At 35.1% G+C, this 22,733-nt stretch overlaps 1 long non-coding RNA gene across 1 annotated transcript; it reads right to left on the reverse strand.

The window, feature by feature from the left end:
- Positions 1-12,872: 12,872 nt before the first annotated feature.
- On the reverse strand, positions 12,873-13,589 carry LOC104648751 (uncharacterized). The gene is made up of 2 exons (XR_742722.4): positions 13,420-13,589; positions 12,873-13,281 (listed from the first exon to the last, which is right to left on the reverse strand). It is a non-coding gene; the product is annotated as an uncharacterized lncRNA (long non-coding RNA).
- Positions 13,590-22,733: the final 9,144 nt, after the last annotated feature.

The following is a 22,733-nucleotide window of genomic DNA, read 5'->3' on the forward strand; positions in this document are numbered from 1 at the left end:
TGTCATCTTAGTTCTTATGTATATGCTAATAGTTTACTGCGATAACTGTTTATAGTAGGTATGAAGTGTGAAACACCTAACTTGGTATTACCTTTTTTTACTCTCTCTCTCTCTGTATATATAAAGTAGTGTTTGGACATACAATAATGATCTCTCTCTATATATATAAAGTAGTGTTTGGACATACAATAATGAATTAATTTAGACCTTTCAATAACATAATTTATTATGAGCCCAGCATAATTTATTGTGAGCCCAACAGTCTATGGTCACAAATAAGTAAAACTTAGACAAATTTTATAGTGCAAAGAGTAAATTACATTTTATCTCTACTCTTTTTTTAATTACAATAATTTCGTAAAATTTGTACCTTTCGGATAATACTAACTCACCATCCGGATACATTAACTTTAATATAAGAGGAATCTTTCTGTTGTGCTACAAAAAGAACAAAAATTGAAAATTAATTAAATCCCATAAATTATGCTTACGTTTCTTCTTATTCTCAATCATACATAGGAAATATTTGATAGAATAAAGAATTTCAATATTTCAAAATTTCAAATTGCTCTCCCGTTCAACGAATAGTCCTTTTAGATTTGATTTAAAATTTTAGTAGAAGAAATTTTGGGTAAGCGACAAAAGTGATGGAATTGTTGTTGGACAGAAGATTTTCTTTTGAATATTCATATTCGTCGAAGAGACTTTCAATTTTAATTCAAGATTGTCAATAAATTTGAGATTCAAGATTCTTTCTTCTCTAGTTCACCGAGATCCTCTCAATTTTGATCCAAAATTGTTGAAGTTTCTGAGATTTAAAATTCTTCTCCTAGTTTATTGAAGACCAGTTTTCGAAATTTTGAGAAGATTCATCATAAATATCTTTGCTATCTTGTTTAAATTGATAAATATTGTATTTATATTAGATACATTAAATAAATAATTGTTGTCCATAAGATGTTTGATTTGAGATCTATACATTATTGTGTGGTAGTTGCTATGTAATTGATATATTTAATATAAATTCGAATTTATGTATCCTATCTAAAAAGTTAATGCATGATACATTACTATTTATCTCGTTTAAATTAATAAGTATTGTATTTATACTAGATACATTAAATAAGTAATTGTTGCCCATAAGATGTTACATTTGAAATCGATACATTATCGGGTGATAATTGTTATGTAATTGATACATTGAGTATAAGTTTGAATTTACGTATCCTAGCTAAAAATTACTATTTATGTAACTCTTTTAAATAGATAAGTATTATATTTATACTAGATATATTAAATGAGTAATTGTTATCCATAAAATGTTAGATTTGGAATCGATACATTATCGGGTGGTAATTGCTATGTAACTGATATATTAAGTATAAGTTTGAATTTATGTACCCTATCTAAAAAAAATAGTGCATGATACATTACTATTTATATATCTTCGTTTAAATTGATAAGTTTTGTATTTATACTAGAAAAATTAAATAAGTAGTTGTTGCCCATAAGATATTAGATTTGAATCGATACATTACCGTGTGGTAGTTATCATGTAATTAATAAATTTAGTATAAATTCGAATTACGTATCATATCTAAAAAAAAATAATGCATGATACATTACTATTTTTTGATACATTGTTATTTTTATTATCTCGTTAAAAAATTGATAAGTATTGTATTGTTATGGGATACATTAAACATGTAATTGTTATCCATAAGTTATTTGGTTCATATCTATTTAGTCAACTTATTATTTATGGATCACTGTTAGAGTAGATCTTTACCAAATCAAAATTTTATTTGAATAGGCTAATTATAGAGATGTTTTTTAGATAATTAATTTTCTTACTATAATGAAATATGGTCAGTTCGATGACAGATGACATAAAAAGAGGCAAATTCATAGTATTATATAAAGTAAATTTATAAGATAAGTAATTGAATCATTGATACAAATTTGGGAAATCTATTTGAAGACGGACATTATTTGGCATGAGATAATAATTTTTCGATCAACATTTGTTAATTGGAAAGATAAAAATTTAAAATTCAAAAGAGCATAATTTGTCATCTTTATGCCTTCCCTTTTTTTTTCCTTTCTTAAGAATTCCAAAAAAAAAATCGACGGACTTAGGTGAATAATTTTAAATGTTATTCAAGTTAAATTCGACATATCATCAAAACGAAAGTTTTAAATTTTCCACCGAATTCAAGAAATTTTGACATTTATTATTAATAAGGTGTGTTTATTTTTTTGATTGTTTATTTTATTAATTTGGATGAGTTGTTCTTATATCTCGAGTAAAATTTTGGATTGGTCTTGTGCCAGTAGTGAATCGTTTTGTATATTGTTCACCTGATGTTGGACCATATTGTTCTAATACAAGCGAAGTAACTTGTTGGATACATATAACATTTCAATTATTCTCTTACCTGATCAAAACGAGTGAAATGTACTTGGTTATATTAAGGACGACGTAGTGCTGCCTCAAAAGCACAAAAAGCTACCTGGAAGGCCGTCCAAGAAATATCTTGACAAGGCACACGGCGAACTATATAGGAAGAAGATCAAGAATTCTTGCAGTACTTGTGGGTGTAAGGGACACAATAGGCGTTCGTGTAGGAATAGACCACACATTGTTTAGTTATTGATGCTTGTATTTATATCTTAATGGAGTGGAATTGTTGTTGAATACATCCCATTTTTTAGTCAACTTTAGCTATTCAATTGGTACAAACAATTGTTAAAAAGGAATAGTAATTGGTGTTGAAAATAAAAGATTTGGTAGTTGGCAAATTGATAAGATTTGCAACCATTCTTGGCTTTGATATGTTTACATATGTCATTAGTGACATAGGCATGGTTTTATCCTTCTATAAATAGAGCATTCTTGCTCATTTGTAGAATACACCAAGTTAGAGAGAAAAACCATTTTGAGAGCAAAGTGAGGTATTCCATAGACTATACAAGAAAATAGTCTGTGACCAAAAATAGAGTGTGCGCGATCTTTTAGTAAGACGGAAACCAAAAGAGTGTTGTTCTCTTTGAGTGTGTAGTAGTCACTTTGAGTATTGTATTCGTGACTACACAGTGTAAAATTACTTACTATAGTAATATCAATTGCTCCTCTTGGCCCGTGGTTTTTTCTTATTCAGAAGGGTTTCCACGTAAAATTCTTGGTGTCGTTATTTTCCCATTTTATTTCCATTACTTTTACCATATATATTTTTGTGCTCGTCCGTGTTTTCCCAACAAACTGGTATCAGAGCCAAGGTTTTATCTGAGTATTCTCTGTGGTTGCAGCACAGTCTGAACTTCTACATCAAAAAAGATTTACTTTGATTTGCGACTACTATATGTTTTGGGATAAACAATGGAAGCCAACACAAGTAGAATGATTAATTTGAATGGTGTTAATTATGCCATTTGGAAGGGAAAAATGGAAGATTGCTTTATGTTAAGAATTTTTACAAACCAGTATTTACCAATATAAAGCCTGATAATAAAACAGATGAAGAGTGGAATTTGTTGCATAGACAGGATTGTGTATTCATTAGGCAATGGGTCGACGATTATGTATTGAACCATATTTCTGGGGAAACACATGCTCGAACCCTATGTAAGCATCTTGAAAGTTTGTATGCTCGAAAGAATGGCAACAACAAAATGTTCTTAATAAAGCAGATGTTGAGTTTGAAGTATCATGATGGTTCTCCGATGACAGACCATCTGAATAATTTTCAGGGGGTTATGAACCAATTATCTGCTATGGGCATCATATTTGATGAAGAAATTCAAGGCTTGCTTCTACTTGGTTCCTTATCAGATTCTTGGGAAACATTTAGAACGTCATTGTTAAATTCTGCTCCGGATGGTGTGATCTCTACGGATTCTGCCAAGAGTAGTGTCTTGAAAAAAGAGATGAGAAGAAAAAATCAAGGTTCCTCTTCGTTGGATGTCCCGATAACTGGCCCCAGGGGGAGAAATAAAACTCGTGATTCTCAGCATAGAGAACAAAATAGGAGCAAATCCAAAGGCAAACTTAAGGATATTGAGTGCTATCATTGTGGCATGAAAGGGCACACAAAGAAGTTCTGCAGGAAGTTGAAGAGAAAGAACAAAAATAAAGAGGAAACTAAAGAAGATGGCAATGAAAATTTTCTAGCCACCGTCACCACCGAAGATCTTGTTATCTTTCTTGATGCAAACATGATAAATATTTCTTATTATGAGTCAAGTTGGGTTGTGGACACTGGTGCCGTATCTCATGTGACATCAAGGAAGGATTTTTTCTCTTCCTAAACTCCTGGTGATTTTGGAACCTTGAGTATGGGTAATGAGACTGTTTCTAGGGTGGTTGGTATTGGTACAATTTATTTGAAAACTAGTGTTGGAACTAAACTTGTTTTGAACAATGTAAAATATGCTCCTGATGTTCGTCTGCACCCAATTTCTGTTGGTGTTTTAGATTATGAAGGATATGTTAGTACCAACGGTGATGGAAAATGGAAGCTCATTAAGGGTTCCTTCGTTGTGGCTCGTGGTAACAAACGTCGTGGTCTATACTGGACTACGACCTCTTCTTGTGTTGATATGGTGAATGCGTTTGAGAGCGATAACTCTTCAACATTATGGCACAAGAGGCTTAGCCACATTAGCGAGGAAGGACTTAATATTCTAACCAAGAAGAAATTATTGTCAAATTTCCAAAGTGCTAAATTAGAAAAATATGAGCACTTCTTGGCTGGTAAACAAAATAGAGTTTCCTTTAAGTCCTACCCTCCTTCGAGAAAGACAGAGTTGCTTGAGTTAGTGCACTTGATTTATGTGGTCCAATGAAGACAAAGACATTGGGTGGTACACTTTACTTTTTCACTTTCATTGATGATTGCTCGAGAAAATTTGGGTCTATGTCTTAAAGACTAAAGACCAAGGGTTAGGTGTCTTTAAGCAGTTTCATGCTTCAGTTGAAAGAGAAACTGAAAAGAAAGTGAAATGTATTCTTACTGATAATGGTGGTGAATATTGTGGACCATTTGACGAATACTGCAAGCATCAAGGTATTAGACACCAGAAGACTCCTCCCAAGACTCCTCAGCTTAATGGTTTGTCTGAGAGGATGAACAGGACCTTGATGGAAAGAGTTAAATGTTTGCTTTCTGAAGCAAAGTTGCCAAACTCATTTTAGGGTGAGGCTTTATTGACCGCTGCACATGTTATTAATATATCTCCTGTTGTTGCTTTGCGAAGTGATGTACCAAATAGTGTTTGGCATGGAAAGAATGTTTCCTATGACCATTTGAGAGTATTTGGTTGCAAAGCTTTTGTACATGTGCCGAAAGATGAGAGATCAAAGTTAGATGCCAAGACAAGGCAATGCATCTTCATTGGATATGACATAGATGAATTTGGTTACAGGCTATATGATCCAACTGAAAAGAAACTTGTGAGAAGCCGTGATATTATTTTCATGGAGAATCAAACAATTTAAGATATTGACAAAGCGGAGAAGGTAGAATCTTCATGTTTTGATGGTATAGTTCATCATGATGAAGTTCCTCACACAAGTATGCATGATGTTGTTGGGTTTGATAATCATGGTGACGCCCAGAATCATGTATCGAATCAACAAGTTGATGTTAATAATAACAATGATATTGTTATTGATGATCCTGTTGCTCATGAAGTTGTAGACGAATCAAATATTTCGCTTCGGAGGTCCACAAGACAGCGGTTTCCTTCCTCCCTTTATTCACCCAATGAGTATGTGTTACTCACTGATGGGGGAGAACCTGAATGTTATGAGGAGGCCATGGAGGATGAGCACAAGAATCAATGGATTGAAGCCATGCAAGACAAGATGAAGGCTTTGCATGAGAACCACACTTATGAGTTGGTAAAATTGCCCAAGGGAATGAGAGATTTAAAGAACAAGTGGGTGTTCAAAGTTAAAGTGGAAGAACACAACTTGAAGCCCAGGTACAAAGCTAGATTGGTTGTTAAGGGATTCGGTCAAAGGAAAGGTATTGACTTTGACAAAATATTTTCTCCTGTTTTAAAAATGTCCTCGATTCGCACAGTTCTAGGTTTGGCTGCTAGTCTTAATTTAGAGATTGAGCAGATGGATGTGAAGACGACTTTCCTTCATGGTGACCTAGAAGAAGAGATTTATATGGAACAACTTGAGGGCTTCAAAGTAGATGGTAAAGAAAATTTTCTATGCAAACTCAAAAAGAGTCTCTATGGCCTAAAACAAGCTCCCAGACAGTGGTACAAAAAGTTTGAATCCGTTATGGGGGAGCAAGGCTATAAGAATACTTCTTCAGATCATAGCGTATTTGCACAAAAATTTTCTGACAAGGATTTTATCATCCTTTTGTTGTATTTGGATGATATGTTGTGGGAAAGAATACCCAAGATTGACGAGCTGAAGAAAGAGTTGTATAAGTCTTTTTCTATGAAAGACTTGGGTCATGCCAAGCAAATTTTGGGCATGAGAATTACTCGTCTTAGAGATAAAAGGAAGATTTATTTGTCCCAGAAGAAGTACATTGAATGCGTACTGGAGCGCTTCAATATGAAGAATGCTAAGCCTGTTAGTATACTCTTGCTGGTCTTATGAAGTTGAACAATATGATGTGTCCTACAGCTAGGGAGGAAAAAGAGAACATGACCAAAGTTCCATACTCCTCCGTCGTCGGAAGTCTAATGTATGCAATGGTGTGCACTAGACCTGATATTGCTCACGCAGTTGGTGTTGTCAGTAGATTTCTCAAAAATCCGGGAAAAGAGTATCGGGAAGCTGTGAAGTGGATACTCAGGTATCTTAGAGGAAGCTTAGATGAATGCTTGTGTTTTGGAGCATCAAATCCAATCTTGAAAGGCTATACATATTCTGATATGGCAGGTGACCTTGATAACAATAAATTCACAACTGGATATTTGTTTACTTTTTCAGGGGAGCTATATCATGGCAATCAAAGTTGCAGAAGTGTGTTGCACTATCTACAACTGAAGCTGAGTATATTGCGGCTACTGAAGCCGGCAAGGAGATGATATGGCTAAAGCGATTTCTTCAAGAGCTTGGGTTGAATCAAATGGAGTATATCATCTATTGTGACAGTCAGAGTGCAATAGACTAGAGCAAGAACTCCATGTACCATGCAAAAACAAAACACATTGATGTCAGATATCATTGGATTCGTGAGAAAGTGGAGAATGAATCATTTCACGTCAAAAAGATTTACACAAGTGAAAATCCTGCAGATATGCTGACCAAGATGATACTAAAAGACAAGTTTGAGTTATGCAAAGAACTTGTGGGTATGAGCTCTCTCTAAAGATGTTGAAGATACCTTCTTCCAGTAAATGGGACTGGAGGGGGAGATTTGTTGAATCCATCCCATTTTTTAGTCAACTTTAACTTTTCAATTGGTACAAACAATTGTTAAAAAGGAATAGTAATTGGAGTTGAAAATAAAAGATTTGGTAGTTGGCAAATTGGTAAGATTTGCAACCATTCTTGGCTTTGATATGTTTACATATGTCATTAGTGACATAGGCATGGTTTTATCCTTCTATAAATAGAGCATTCTTGCTCATTTGTAGAATACACCAAGTTAGAGAGAAAAACCATTTTGAGAGTAATAACAGATAGTATTAAATAAATAGTATTAAATAATATTAGTATTTACTGTGTACTAATCCAAGTCCTATTAGGATTAGTACTCCTTAATCCTAGTCCTATTAGGATTAGTACTCCTTCCTATATCTCCTAAATTACCCTACATGGAAAATCACCATTCTTACAGCCCTTGAGGCCAATTACCTTCTCAAATACGTCAATGGAAGCACAGAACCACCGCCGAATGTCATCACCGCCACAGATAAATCAGAAAAAACCAATCCGGCCCATGCCGCCTGGAAAGCCGTGGATGGCCATATCCGATCATGTTTGATTGCGGTCATCTCTCCCACGGTTCAGAAACATGTCCGATCCTACACAACTGCTTCAACCCTGTGGACGGCCCTCGCAACACGCTATGCATCAATTTCCCACTCTCATATTTTTCAATTGCGTGATCGTCTCCACACAATTACCATAGGCACGAAAACTATGGCGGAGTATTTAGACAAGGTCTCCACCATCATCACAGCCCTCGACACCGTGAACGAAATCATTCCCGAAAAAGATCTCGTCATGTGCGTCATTCGGGGGCTCCCATCAGCTTACTCCTCCATTAAACAGGTGGTTCGCATCAGTCCAACGCCCGTTGACCTGGCTACTCTCTCCTCGTGGCTAAAAAGTGAAGAAATCAACGTGGATCTGGAGAGCAAACTTCTTCTCCGAGAAGCCGCTATTTTGGAGCCGGCCACCGCCCTCACCGCAAGCCAGAACTATCGCGGGGGGCGTGGTGACAGCCGGCAGGGGAGCCACGGCAGCTACGGCAGAAACAGCGGAGGTCGCGGGTGCGGCAGTCAGCAGGGCAGTCATCCGCTGTACGACAGTCAGCAGCACGGCAGCAACAACAGCCTGCACTCCTTCAGCAGCGGCGGGCAGTCATCTTCCAGCGGCGGACAGGGCACTTACGAGCGGAATCTTCCAACTTGTCAAATCTATCAGAAAACAGGACACACCGATGTTCGTTGCTGGTTTCGGTATGAGGAGAGCCGAAATAGTGATAACCGTGCCAATTATGCATCTCAAGTCGGCCCTTCCTCTAAATGGTTGTTGGATACTGGGGCCAACATGCACGTTACTTCTTATCTATCCAAGATTAACGCTCCAAATCCATATCATGGCTCCAATGGTATTACTGTTGGCAACGGTGAGTCCCTTAATATTTCTCACACTGGCACGGGTATCATTAAAACCCCCACCGCTATCTTTCACCTAGGTAACCTTACCCACGTCCCTTCTATTAAAACCAATCTCCTTTCAGTTCACCAATTCACAAAAGACAATAATTGCTCACTCTTGTTCACCTCTAATGATTTTCATATCCTAGACAATACTACCAAGAGGGTGATTTTTCAGGGCCCCTGTGAGCATGGTATGTACGTTCTTCCTGGCACAAACTCATAAAGTCTACATATCTCGTCATGTCAAATTTGTCGAATATGAGTTTCCCTACGAGTCTATTTCCTCCTCCACAAATACATCATTCATTGGCGTCCTTCCTCTTTTTCCAACATACTCATAGGGTCCCTCACCACCATCCCCCACACCTCCACCCACTACCCAACCACCCTTCATCACCCCTTCGACCGTCACCCACAATACACCCGCAACCACCACCCACACTCACAACCAACCCGAACCACCCCATACCCACAACATCTCCAGCGCGATCCATTTTGAGTCCTTCCCGGCCACTCCCGAATCACCACCGCCCGTGCCACCTCCCAATACTCATCCCATGTTAACCCGTGGCAAAACTGGTATCTTTACACCCAAAACCTTTCAGGCTACCATACTACCAAATACACCCCTTCCCGATAGTGAACCAACAATCTACTCTGTTGCCTCAAAAAATGCTTATTGGCGTCATGCTATGGATGACAAGTTTAAGACTTTGACTGATCAGAAAACTTGGGTTCTTGTACCTAAGCCCCATGGGCGGCACCCAGTGGGCTGTAAATGGGTGTACAAAATTAAACACAATGCAGATGACATTATTTCCAGGTACAAGGCTCGTTTGGTTGCTAAAGGCTACAATCAGGAGTATGGGTTTGATTACTCCGAGACATTCAGTCCTGTTATTCGGCAGAAAACCATTCGCCTGGTACTGTCACTCGCCGTGCGCTACGATTGGCTCATCAATCAGTTGGATGTTTCCAATGCTTTTCTTCATGACATGCTTGATGAAACTATCTACATGATTCAACCACCGGGCTATGTTGATCTCCGCTTCCCTCAACATGTTTGCAAACTCCAGAAGTCTCTGTATGGGCTCAAGCAAGCCCCCCGTGCTTGGTACACACGTCTGAAAATGTTCCTCTAGGAACTCGGCTTCACGTGTTGCGTACACGACACGAGTCTGTTTACTCGACATTCAGCACACGGTACAGTCATTCTTCTTGTCTATGTAGATGATATCATTATTACAGGCTCTACTGCAGCTCTCATTCAGGATGTCACTCGAGCTATGCATACTACCTTCAAAATGAAGGACCTTGGCCCGTTACATTATTTTCTGGGAATGGAGGTTTCTCGGACAGGCAGCGACTTTTTTCTTCATCAGTCAAAAATGCTCGAGATCTGTTGCAGAAAGCTGGACTGGAAAAATGCACCAGTCAACCAACACCGATGGCAGTCTCTTCGTCTACAAATGGAGCCGACACCCCCTTTGCCGATATCACCCACTTCCGCAGCCTCATTGGGGCTCTACAGTATCTGGCCATTACCCGTCCTGACATCCAGTTTGCTGTCAACCGAGTTGCTCAGCGTATGCATCAACCAAGTGAACATGATTACCATTTTCTAAAACGCATTCTCAGGTATATTTTTGTCACTCTTGGTCGTGGTTTACTCATTCGACCCGGGGACTTGGAGCTTCGGGGTTTCTCAGATTCAGATTGGGCGAATGATAAAAATGACAGAAAATCTACATCGGGGTTTCTCATTTTTTTTGGGGCCGAACCTGATCTCCTGGTGTACAAAAAAACAACCCAAGGTCTCTCGGTCCTCGACTGAAGCTGAATATCGCGCCCTTGCTCTTCTTGCTGCTGAGACCATGTGGGTCACATATATTCTTCGCGAACTCCGCGCCACTCACACTGTTCCTGCTCTCTATTGTGACAAGAAATCAACCATCTGTGTGGCCAAGAATTCCGTCCTACACACCAGAATGAAGCATGTTGATACCGATTGTCTCTTTGTTCGCGATGAAGTTCAGGCCGGCACCATGACTGTGCAGTATGTACCCACTGAAGAACAACCGGCTGATATTCTCACCAAGGCTTTCCCGAGCCGACAGCACGATTACCTCAGTTCCAAGCTTCCGTTCGCTTCCGCTCAGCTCAGCTTGAGGGGGGATAATAACAGATAGTATTAAATAATATTAGTATTTACTGTGTACTAATCCAAGTCCTATTAGGATTAGTACTCCTTAATCCTAGTCCTATTAGGATTAGTACTCCTTCCTATATCTCCTATATATTTTTCCCATGTATTCCCTTATTAGGTTAACACTTCAATACAATCAATATTCCTTCAGAGAGCAACGTGAGGTATTCCATAGACTATACAAGAAAATAGTATGTGAAGAAAAATAGAGTGTGAGCGATATTTTAGTAAGACGGAAACCAAAAGAGTGTTGTTCCTTTTGAGTGTGTAGTAGTCACTTTGAGTATTGTATTCGTGACTACACAGTGTAAAATTACTTACTATAGTAATATCAATTGCTCCTCTTGGCCCATGGTTTTTTTCCTTATTTAGAAGGGTTTCCACGTAAAATTCTTGGTATCGTTATTTTTCCATTTTATTTCCATTACTTTTACCATATATATTTTTGTGCTCGTCCGCGTTTTCCCAACAATTGTTCCCAATTTTATAATGTCCTCTGTTTTAGATAATTACTTATTACAAATCTTTTGAATATGTGTTCATCCAAAATGTATTTGTATTCTTGTTATTAATTGAGCTTATTTTTGTATATTAAACGATTAACTACATTGAAGTGTGATTGAAGTTTTTTTTAAGTCAAAGATTTTAATTTTTTTTTAAAAAAAAATAAAATACTAGTTATGTATAACTTGAAATACAAAAAAGAAAAAAACGTTGGTATATGTTTATAATGAATAATAACATTTTGGCAGCCTTATTAAAGTTTTAAAAAATTAAGTATATATGATAAAAAATAAAAATACAAATTATCTGTAAAATAAAAATGATACTGATAATACAGTTTTGGTGAAAACATAAAACATATAGTAAGTATATCCAAAATAAATTTATTTAAATTTCACTATCCACTTTTATTAAATTATTATCATTTCACTTTAAAATTGTAGTTATTAATTTATTGCTCAGTTCGTATTTCAATCATCAGGATATATTGTGATATAATTTTGTATTTCAAATGCAAATTGAATGTCAATTAGTTTGTATTTCAATATGAATGTTGTATATCTTTAGCCAAAATATATATTAGTAATGCAATTACGATTAAAATTGTAGTGAGTTTTTGAACTTTAAAGCACGAAGATAATATTTTACTGGATCAGTTTGAGTTTCTATAATTAGATTGTATTCCAATATCACTGTTGTATTGCTCTAGCCAAAATAAAATACAATGTATGTCTTATTGGTACAGTTAAGATTCAAACATGTATAATATACAAACAAATATAATGTAATTTGGTTATTTATAACTTGTATTTCCATTTAGCATATTCAATACAAAAAAAAGTATCATAATATCATAAGATTAAAACCTATATATGCAACTTATGAAGTCATTATTCATCAGGTGAATATATAATTTGACTAAGCACTTCCATTCTCACACACATAAAGAAGGGATATTTTATTTTATACAAAATGAGACACCAATTTTTCCATTTCCCAAGCAAGTAACAATTTGTACAAAGACAGTCTTTCTCGCGACTAAGTTACGAAAATACTGGCTTCAGAAATCTGCCTAAAAGACTACATAAAAGCCACAAACTTCAATCTTGAAGCTACCTATTTTAATAAGATGACAGGTCTCAATTTTAATGTATTAGTTCAAATCCATTAGCTTAACATGGAACGACAAATTCCTCCTTTAAGCTTGAAAAATCTAACAGGATCAATTCAATCATCCAAATTCCAAACAAACTAGTTTTACAATCAAATACACAAAAAAATAAAACATATAACAAAAACTACTCTATATAAAATAAACACCACATTCGCATAACAAATATACATGAATTCACGCAATAATTACCAGAAACAATATACAGGACTTCACGCAAAACATTAAAATTATGGAAAAAAGGTTCAAAACTTTAAATGTAAAATTACCAGAACATCATAACATTGGAAGCTTCCTTAACAAAGTAAAATGCTACCAAAATCAATGTCTATTAACCAAAATATTGAAGATACAAAAAATAGACAATGACTAATCTATTTGAATCGTGTTAATGTCCTCAAAATCAACGTTAATCTTGCTATATTGTGGAGGTGTTTCGTTGTCAAATATTTATGTACATTCACGAGATTACTTTTACAAACACAAGATACTCCTTGAATTAAGATGGAGATTTGTTGAACAAACAGAAAATCTGAAAATACATAAATAATTAATGATTATCTAAACAAATTCGCATAAAACTCGCAAAAGTTGATGGAAAATCCGACACACCATAATTGGTGCTCTTTAAAACAAAATTAAAATAAAATCACTAAATTCACGAGATTACCTTTTCCAAACAAGATATTCCTTCAATTAAAACAGATATTTGTTGAACAAACGGTGATTTGTGTTTCTGGATTTGGTGAGAAAATGAAAAAAAAAAGGGAACTGAAAAACGTTAAATGTGGGGGAAGGAAACGTGAAAGGTGGGCAAATGATAATAATTGGTATTCTTTTACGTTTTTTTAATCGTTCATTGGCTTATATTTTGGTCCAATTTATCACTTTTTGAGTGACATACTGACAGTTTAGGTAAATATATTAAAATATTATTGTTTTAACTATGTAATGTATTATGACTAATTGCTAATTTGTCCTTATTTGTTTTATCAAGAAATTGTAGCCCACTTGTCCTTATTGTTTTCTCAAGAAATTGTAGCCCACTTTTGTTTACTGACACATACATATTTTAAGAAATTATTGTCGAATGAATATAGTGTTTATAGAAACTCTATGAAAATGAGGATTCTTATTTGTTGTATAAGAAATATGTTATACTTCAAATTTTATAATTTTTTGTTAGTATCTTCTTATGTATCTGCCTATTATACTGAAATATATTCTACTGACATTTTCAATTTTCATATTTGTGCAGACTTGATCTTTTGTTTGCGTACTCATTAATCTTAGCCAAATAGTTAATATATAATTTCAAAATAAATTGTACGTATGTTGTAAAGTTATGCAAATTTTGTTTGCGAAAAATTGACATGTAATCTTTTTGTTAATTTTAATGTGCACTGGTTCTGATTATAAATACATAAAATTTCTTGATAAAACAAATATAATTTATAACCATTAAAAACAACATATAATTTAACGATATCCATCCTTCCATCTAAATGTTGCTCTTTTGAAATTTTTGCTCATTTTCTTTTGCACTTTTAGTGGTCCGAATTCTGTACATATAAGTATAGTTTTAACTATTCAAGATTAATTGCTTCAAAATATATAGTTTTAGATATTTTATTTTTTTCTAGAAAAATGCACAAGTATCCCCCGGACTGTGACTGAAATTTCAGAGACACACCTTAACTAAATTAAGGTTCTATTGTTAGGATCGAATGCACACACACTCACTTGATGAATGAAGAACACAAGAACTTGAGAGAGAGAGAGAGAGAGAGAGATGAGAGATCTAGAGAGAGAAACATAGAAACCAATATTTCATGGTAACACCTTGTGGGTAAACTTCCATGGCGGTGGGGTAAATCTATTAATAATTCAGAGTATATTTGGTTACAGAGAATAAATGAAGAATAAATAGTACAGCCTAACCCCCGCCCCCCATAACCCCTGGCAACCTCATCGCGGAGGTTGAACCGCGAGAACATTAATATATGACAGTACATCCGATATTAATCAGGCTCCACAACCTAACAATTCTCCCACTTGGAGACTGATTCAGTCATCCAAAAATATACATTCTAAAAAAAACTCTTCATCATCAACATCTTTACCGCACCGCAAGATCTGTAGCAAAAACTACAGAAGACAAACTGAGGTTTTGCATAACCCAGTTTTCCCACATCAACACATTTCGTCAACATGTCTGCCGGGTTCTTTGCACCCTCTATCTTTTCCAAGCACCTATCACCATCCTCCACTACCTTGCGAGTGAAATGGTACCGCATTCTGATGTGTTTTGTCTTCAAATGATAGACTGGATTTTTCACCAACTGTATGACACTCTGGCTATCTGAGTAAAGAATCTTCTCGCTCTGCTTCTTGCCCAATCATCTCTGAGCCATATCATCTCTTTCCTAGCTTCAGCTATTGCTACATACTCAACTTCAGTAGATGAAAGAGAAATACACTTCTAAAGCCTAGACATCCAACTCACTGTTGTTCCACCTATGGTGTAAATGAAGACGGATGTACTCTTGCTCAAGTCCACATCCCCACCAAGATCAGCATCCACAAAACCCTGTAGATTCACCCTGCCTTTGCCAAAACAGAGTGAAGTACTGGATGTACCTCTCACATATCTCAGAAGCCACTTCACAGTTTCCCAATGCTCTTTCCCCGGGTTCTCCATGTACCTGCTAACAACTCCCACTGCATGTGCTATATCCGGTCTAGTGCAGACCATAACATACATCAAACTCCCAACAGCTGAAGCATATGGAACAAGTGCCATATGCTCACGCTCCTCGGCTGTCTTGGGTGACTGCTTCTTTGACAATTTAAAGTGATTTGCCAATGGAGTAGTCCCGGGTTTAGCATCATTAACCCTTAATATGCTCAACACCTTCTCAATTTACAACTCCTGAGATATATTTCAAGTGCAAGCAGATCTATCCCGAGAAATCCTCATCCTCAAAATCTGCTTCGCTGGACCCAAATCTTTTATCTCAAACGCTGCAGAAAACCTTGTCTTCAGATTGATAATCTCCCTCATACGAGATCCTGCAATTAACATATCATCCACATACAAGAGTAGAAAGACATATGAGTCAGTATATTTCTTTAAGTAACAACACGGATCCTTTTCAGCTTTGCAGAATCCACTCTTGGTCATGAAGGAGTCAAACTTCTTGTACCACTGCCTTGGTGCTTGCTTTAGTCCATACAAGCTCCTGGTGAGCTTGCACACCATGTGTTCCTTGCCTAGAAACACAAATTCTTCTGGTTGCTGCATATCTCTCTTTGTCCATATCTCCATGTAAAAACACTGTTTTTTACATCCATTTGCTCTAGATGCAAATTCTCCAATGCAACAATACTCAACATAATTCGAATAGAGGTTAACTACACAATAGGAGAAAATATCTCAGCATAATAAATAGCCTTCCTTTGTGAATATCCTTTAACCACTTAATGATCCTTGAACCTTCTTTTTCCATCTGATTCAGTCTTGATTCTGAACACCCACTTGTTCAGCAAATCTCTCTTCCCTGCAAGTAACTCAGTTAACACCTATGTATCGTTCTTCTCAAGTGACCTCATCTCATCATCCATGGCTTGCTCCCACTTGATCGAATCCTCCACCTGTAGGGCCTCATCAAAAAATTTGGTTCCCCCTCATCAGTCAGAAATAGATAGTGTAATGAAGGTGAATACCTATCTGGTGCCCCGATAGTTCTAGATGATCTCCTTAACACCTGCTTAGGTGTAGCTTGTTCCACTTCAGATTCTTCAGTAGGATTTGGTTGAGTATCTGCTTCAACATCTCTGGGGTTACTCTTCTCCAATTCAACCTCAACTCCTACTTACTTTGTAATTTCTAGAACCTTCTTCTCTATGTCCTTATACAGGACAGACTCATCAAATGTGACATCACAATGTCTCAGGATCTTTCTGCTCTTGTCATTCCAAAACCTGTAACCAAATAAATCAGAATCATATCCTATAAAGTAACACTTCACAGCCTTGGCATCAAGCTTGTCTCTTTTTTTTGTATCAACATGAACATAAGCAATGCAACCAAAAGTCCTCAAGTGTGAGTACTTGAGCTCTTAACCTGTCCACACCTCCTCTGGAATCTTGAACCCTAAAGGAACTGATGGTCCCCTGTTGATCAAGTATGCGGCTGTGCTCACAGCATCCGCCCAAAATATTTTGGGAAGCCCACAGTGTATCCTCATACTCCTTGCAGGCTCATTTAATGTTCTGTTCATCCTCTCAACAATTCCATTATGCCTTGCCTTACCAGGAACTGTTCTCATCAATCTGATTCCCTCAGTTGCACAAAAGGCCTAGAACTCTGATTTTTCATACTCTCATCCATTATCAGACCTTGCGCATTTGATTTTCAAACTGGTCTGATTCTCAACTTCAGCTTTCCACTTCTTGAAAATTTCAAACACATCTGACTTATGCTTCTAGAAGTAAACCCATACCTTCCTGCTGGAATCATCAATGAAGGTAACATATAATCTGAATCCTCCAAGTGATGATGCTGGAGATGGTCCCCAAACATCTGTATGGACCATTTCCAACCGCACTTTCTTTGGATCTCTAGGAGTCTTTGTGAAGCTTACTTTTTTCTGTTTGCCCATAACACAACTCTCACAAAGACCCATATCAACGGACTTCAGGCCCTCTAATGCTCCTTTTGCAACCAGTATCTTCATTCCTTTAGCACTCATGTGTCCAAGTCTGTTGTGCCATAGACATGAACCGGAAGCACCTTCAGAAACAGCGGCCATGTTAATACATTCCGCAGTGGTGTACAAGGTTCCAAATTCGGTGCCACGAGCTACTACCATAGCACCTTTCACAATCTTCCACGAACCTTTCCCAAAATCTGTTGCATATCCCGTGCTATCCAACTGACCAACAGAGATAAGATTTTTCTTGAGCCCAGGAATATATCTGACATCCTCCAATGTTCGATGGTTTCCCGAGGGGGTCTTTATGCAAACATCCCCCTTTCTTTCAATCTCTAAAGCTTTATTAAGATACACCTTTCTAAAATTTCCAGATTTGAAATTTTGGAACAACTCATTGCTTGGAGATGAATGTAAAGATGCACCAGAATCCAAAATCCATGATTCAACCGGGAAATTCACACTAAGGATTAGAGCATCCCCAATGTCCTCTGCTGAATTTACAGAATAATTGTCATCTCCAGATTTCTGATACTTTTTCTTCTTTGGATTTGTACAGTTCATCCGAAAGTGCCCTTTTTATCCACAGTTCCAACAAGTCACGTTTGATCTGTTCGGAGATTTTCCTTGATTCTTTGATTTTGATCGACCATGTTGATTTTGACATTTTGTCTTACTTCTCCCCCTTCGATCAATGCTGAGAGCATTGCCTGATGAATCTTCCTCTTCTCGTTTGCGAATACTTTCTCTAAGAAAAACATCACGGATTTCATCAAACATCAGTTTCTCAGATCCACAGAAACTGCTAATCGCAGCAACAACAATATCTCAAGACTTGGGCAGAGATGGCATCAAATCAACGCCTTAATTTCATCTTTGAAATTAATATCCGCAGAATTGAGTTGACTCACAATCATATTGAACTCATTTATATGATGAGAAACGGATCCATTCCCAGACATCTGTAAATTGAACAATCTACGCATCAAATATACCTTGTTCATCGCCAATGGTTTTTCATACATGTTTGACAGTGCCTTCAACAGATCGGACGTAGTCTTCTCCTTCACGATGTTGAACGCCGCGTTTATTGACAAAGTCAACTAGGTCAACCCTAGAGCCTGACGATCCTTGAGTTTCCACTGCTCCTCCGTCATGGATTCTGGCTTCACCCTGGTTAACGGTTCGTGAAAATCTTTCTGGTACAGATAATCTTTGATCTGCATCTTCCAAAAAGTGAAATTGGATCCATCAAACTTCTTGATTCCAAGCTTTGAACTATCCATCTTCAGTAATCGTGTTGAATCTCCTTGGATCTGATACTAGTTGTTAGGATCGAATTCACACACACTCACTTGATGAATGAAGAACACAAGAACTTTTGAGAGAGAGAGAGAGAGATATGAGAGATCTAGAGAGAGAAAGAGAGAAACCAATATTTCATGGTAACACCTCGTGGGTAAACTTTCGTGGCGGTGGGTTATATATATTAATAATTCAGAGTATATTTGGTTACAGAGAATAAATGGAGAATAAATAGTACAGCCTAACACTTATTACCTCCATTAATAATTCAGAGTATATTTGGTTACAGAGAACATTAATATATGACAGTACATTAGATATTAATCAGGCTCCAAAACCTAACACCTTTTACCTCCTAACTAATTTTTTTCGTAATTTTGTGCACATTTTTGGCTTATGTGGCATCCAAATATTTTTCACGCGCCTCAATTGCATGGGGTCCTGGAGTGTGCCACGTAAGACAAAAGGTATATATAATTACAAAAAAAATATTAGTTCGGGGGGTAATAGGACCTTAGTTTAGTTAAGGTGTGTCTGAAATTTTGATCATAGTCTAGGGGGTACTTGTGGATTCTCTCTTTTATCTATAATATTATCCATATAATTAATTTATTTGTTCTGTTAATTAGGCTTCTCATTATTTTGAGTCATTCATAAATACCCTTTTCCTTTCCGTCATGTTGACTATTCCTAAGTTAATCAAAATATATATTCTATTATAACCAGATTATGTACCTGGTTCAAATAAACATTCGTAATAACATTCACATTTTTGAAATATTCATTTGGTATAAAAAAGATTGGCCAATTTATTCAACATGTTCGATGTATTGCAAACATGAATTGTTTCAAGCCAATTATCTTCTTAAAAAGTTCAACATATTGCAAACGTGAATTGATTCGAGCGAATTATACATGAAATACTCAAAACATCGAGAGAATTTCATAGCTGAAACTTTTGGATTGTATAGAGGTAATTTTAAGTTGATCGATAATGAATAGTTAATGTATACTTCATGTATATAATCAATGTATACTTTAATCTATATTCAATTTTTTGTTGTATCACAATGCATAGTCAGTGTACACTATATTATAGAGTTGGTGTATACTTTCCATGAATTTTGACAAGTCATATTGTATAGTGAGTGTATATTTCCTATAACTTTGTGTATATTTATTGTAAACTAATTATTTTATGGTATATATTTAAAATTATACCAAAATATATTCGAATCAAATAAGTCTAGTCTAAATCTGCATAATGTCAGATGAATGATGTTGGCTAAAGGTTACACATTTAATAACTTTTAAAAAAAAACCCTAAATTGCCAACAAATTTTATTAGCAACTTAAGTTGCATAGTGTTCTACTAATAAATTATCAACATATTTCTAATTGACTTATATTATAAATATCAACCAAAATTTTACTAAGTATTTTAGTTGGTAAATACGGCAGAAAAAATTGCGCCAAATTTAGCAACATTCTATCACTGGATTACCAACTGAAATATTACTAACTTACATCTTTTGTTGATAATTTTACCCAACGAAGTATATATCGGTTGGTAAATATGATAAAAAAAATTGTTTATATAATTTATTAACATATTATCAATGAATTACTAACCAAACTTTATCAATGACTAGATTGTGTTGTTAAATTTACCAACCAAATATAAATATGTTGGTAAATTAATAAAGAAATATACTTTGTTGGTAAATTGCCAACTAATATCCAATTAGTTGGAAATTTTGCCAAAGAATAAAGATTATTGTCAGTAAATCATTAAAATAGTTGGTAATATACCAAAAGATCATTAATTCATTAGTAAAATTACCAACATATTTATTATTAGTTGGTAATATTACATATGAATGTTTAGTTGAATAGTAACTGTTAGCAATTGTGATAAAATTTATTGGTAAATTATTAGTTACTAACTTATATTTGAATAGTTGGTAAATAAGCGTATAATGTTGACGCTTTCATATTTAGTTTGAGTTGTTAGGCGTTTTAGCTTTTAAATTTTAGTCAAAACTTGCCTTTGGTCAATATATTTTGTGAATGTGCTAAGATTAAATCTATGTCGGTGCCATTAGTTTCGAAAGATCATTTTTCATCTAACTGGAAGGTTAGTTCAAGTTTTGAGGTTTTCATTTTTGGTTGTGCCGCTAGGTGTTCTAAATCTAATTATGTTTTTGGCCAAAATATGACTTTAGTCAATGTTTTTGTGAACGTGCTCTGATGAATATTTCGTCAGCGTAATTAAGTCTAAAGGTCATTTTTTATCTAATAGGATGGTTGGATCGGATATTGAGACTTTCATTTTTATTGTGTTCCATTAGGTGTTTTAACTTATAAATTTTGGCCAAAATTTATTTTCGATCAATATACTTAATAAACGTGTTCAGATTAAAATTTTGTTAGCGTAGTTAAATTTGAAAGGTCATTTTTGATGTAATAAGCCACGGGGTTCGGGTTTTGAGGCTTCCGTCTTTAGTTTGTGTCGTTAGACATTTTATCTTTTAAGATTTGTCCAAAATTTTACTTTAATCAATATTTTTGGTAATCATGCTCGAATCGAAATTTTGTCACCATGTTTCCCATAAAAGTTCAGTTTAATCTCATAGAATGGTTGGTTCGGGTTTTGAGACTTTTATTTCAGTTTGTACCGTTAAATGTTTTAACTTTTAAATTTTGGCTAAAATTTGAATTTGATCAATTTTCTTTAGTAATATGCTTAAATTTATATTTCATCAACGCAGGTGGCTCCGGAAGATCATTTTCATCTTATAGGAAGGTTGGTTTGGATTTTGAGATTTTAATATTCAGTTTATACCTTAGGTGTTTTAACTTTTGGCCAAAATTTAACTTCGCTTAACAATTTTTGTGAACGTGCTTTAATGAGAATTTTGTCAGCGATATAGGCTTTCAGATGTCATTTTTATATCTAATAGGATGGCTGGTTCAGGTTTTGAGGCTTCCATTTTCAGTTTGTGTTGTTAGGCGTTTTAACTTTTAAGTTTTGGCCAACAATTTATTTTGATGAATATTTTGATAAACGTGCTCAAATTAAATTTTTGATATAATTATATGTATCACATTGAGAATAACTTAACTTGTTATCATAGATTTTGCATTGTTTCATTCAAATATGATTTCTAAAATTGATATTAATATTTTTTTATTTATATTTATGCTCTTAGATTTTTTAATTCAATAGATTAATAAATATTTTACTATTGAATAATTATTTAGTTAATAATATTTTGAATATATTGTCAATCAATTACTAACTTAAAATTGGACAAGAATGATATATTACCAACAAACTAACCATAAATTAGAAAAATAAATAATCATACTAACGTATTTAAAATTTTTTATCAATAAGGGTTGTGTTGTAGTGGTATGTACTCTTCATTCTTAATCAAGAGGTCTTGGGTTTGATTCCCCTTGGGTACGGAGTTACGTTTGTTAGAGAGCCAGATATTGTCGCGTTCCGATGTGGGTGTTGAATAATGAAGAAAAAAATTTACTAACTTCTTGTCAATTTGTTAGTAAAGATACTAATGATAAACTAACTAAAAATAAGTTGGTGAATTTATCGACGGAAATTTCAAGGCCATGTTTCAAAATTTTGTAACAACATTTTTGGTGTTTACTAACTGATTTTTGATTGGTAAGTTTACCAACAAATTAAAATCGATTGGTAATACTTAGTGACAAGCTTTTTAGCAACGAATTAACTTTAGTTGATATTTAGTTGGTAACTCAATTTTCCAATCGATTTGTTCAATTTACCAATGATTTTTTTGTTGGTAATTGAAATTCCTTTTGTAGTGAATTTAAGTTTTGTATTTATTTTAAAAATTTCTCAAACTGTAAAGTTGTTATCTCAAAGCTTAATACCTTGTTAAATTAGAAGGAAAAAATTTCATAAATAATGTATTTAGGA

Source organism: Solanum lycopersicum, chromosome 8 (assembly GCF_036512215.1).
Source record: "Solanum lycopersicum chromosome 8, SLM_r2.1".
Taxonomy (NCBI): Eukaryota; Viridiplantae; Streptophyta; class Magnoliopsida; order Solanales; family Solanaceae; genus Solanum; species Solanum lycopersicum.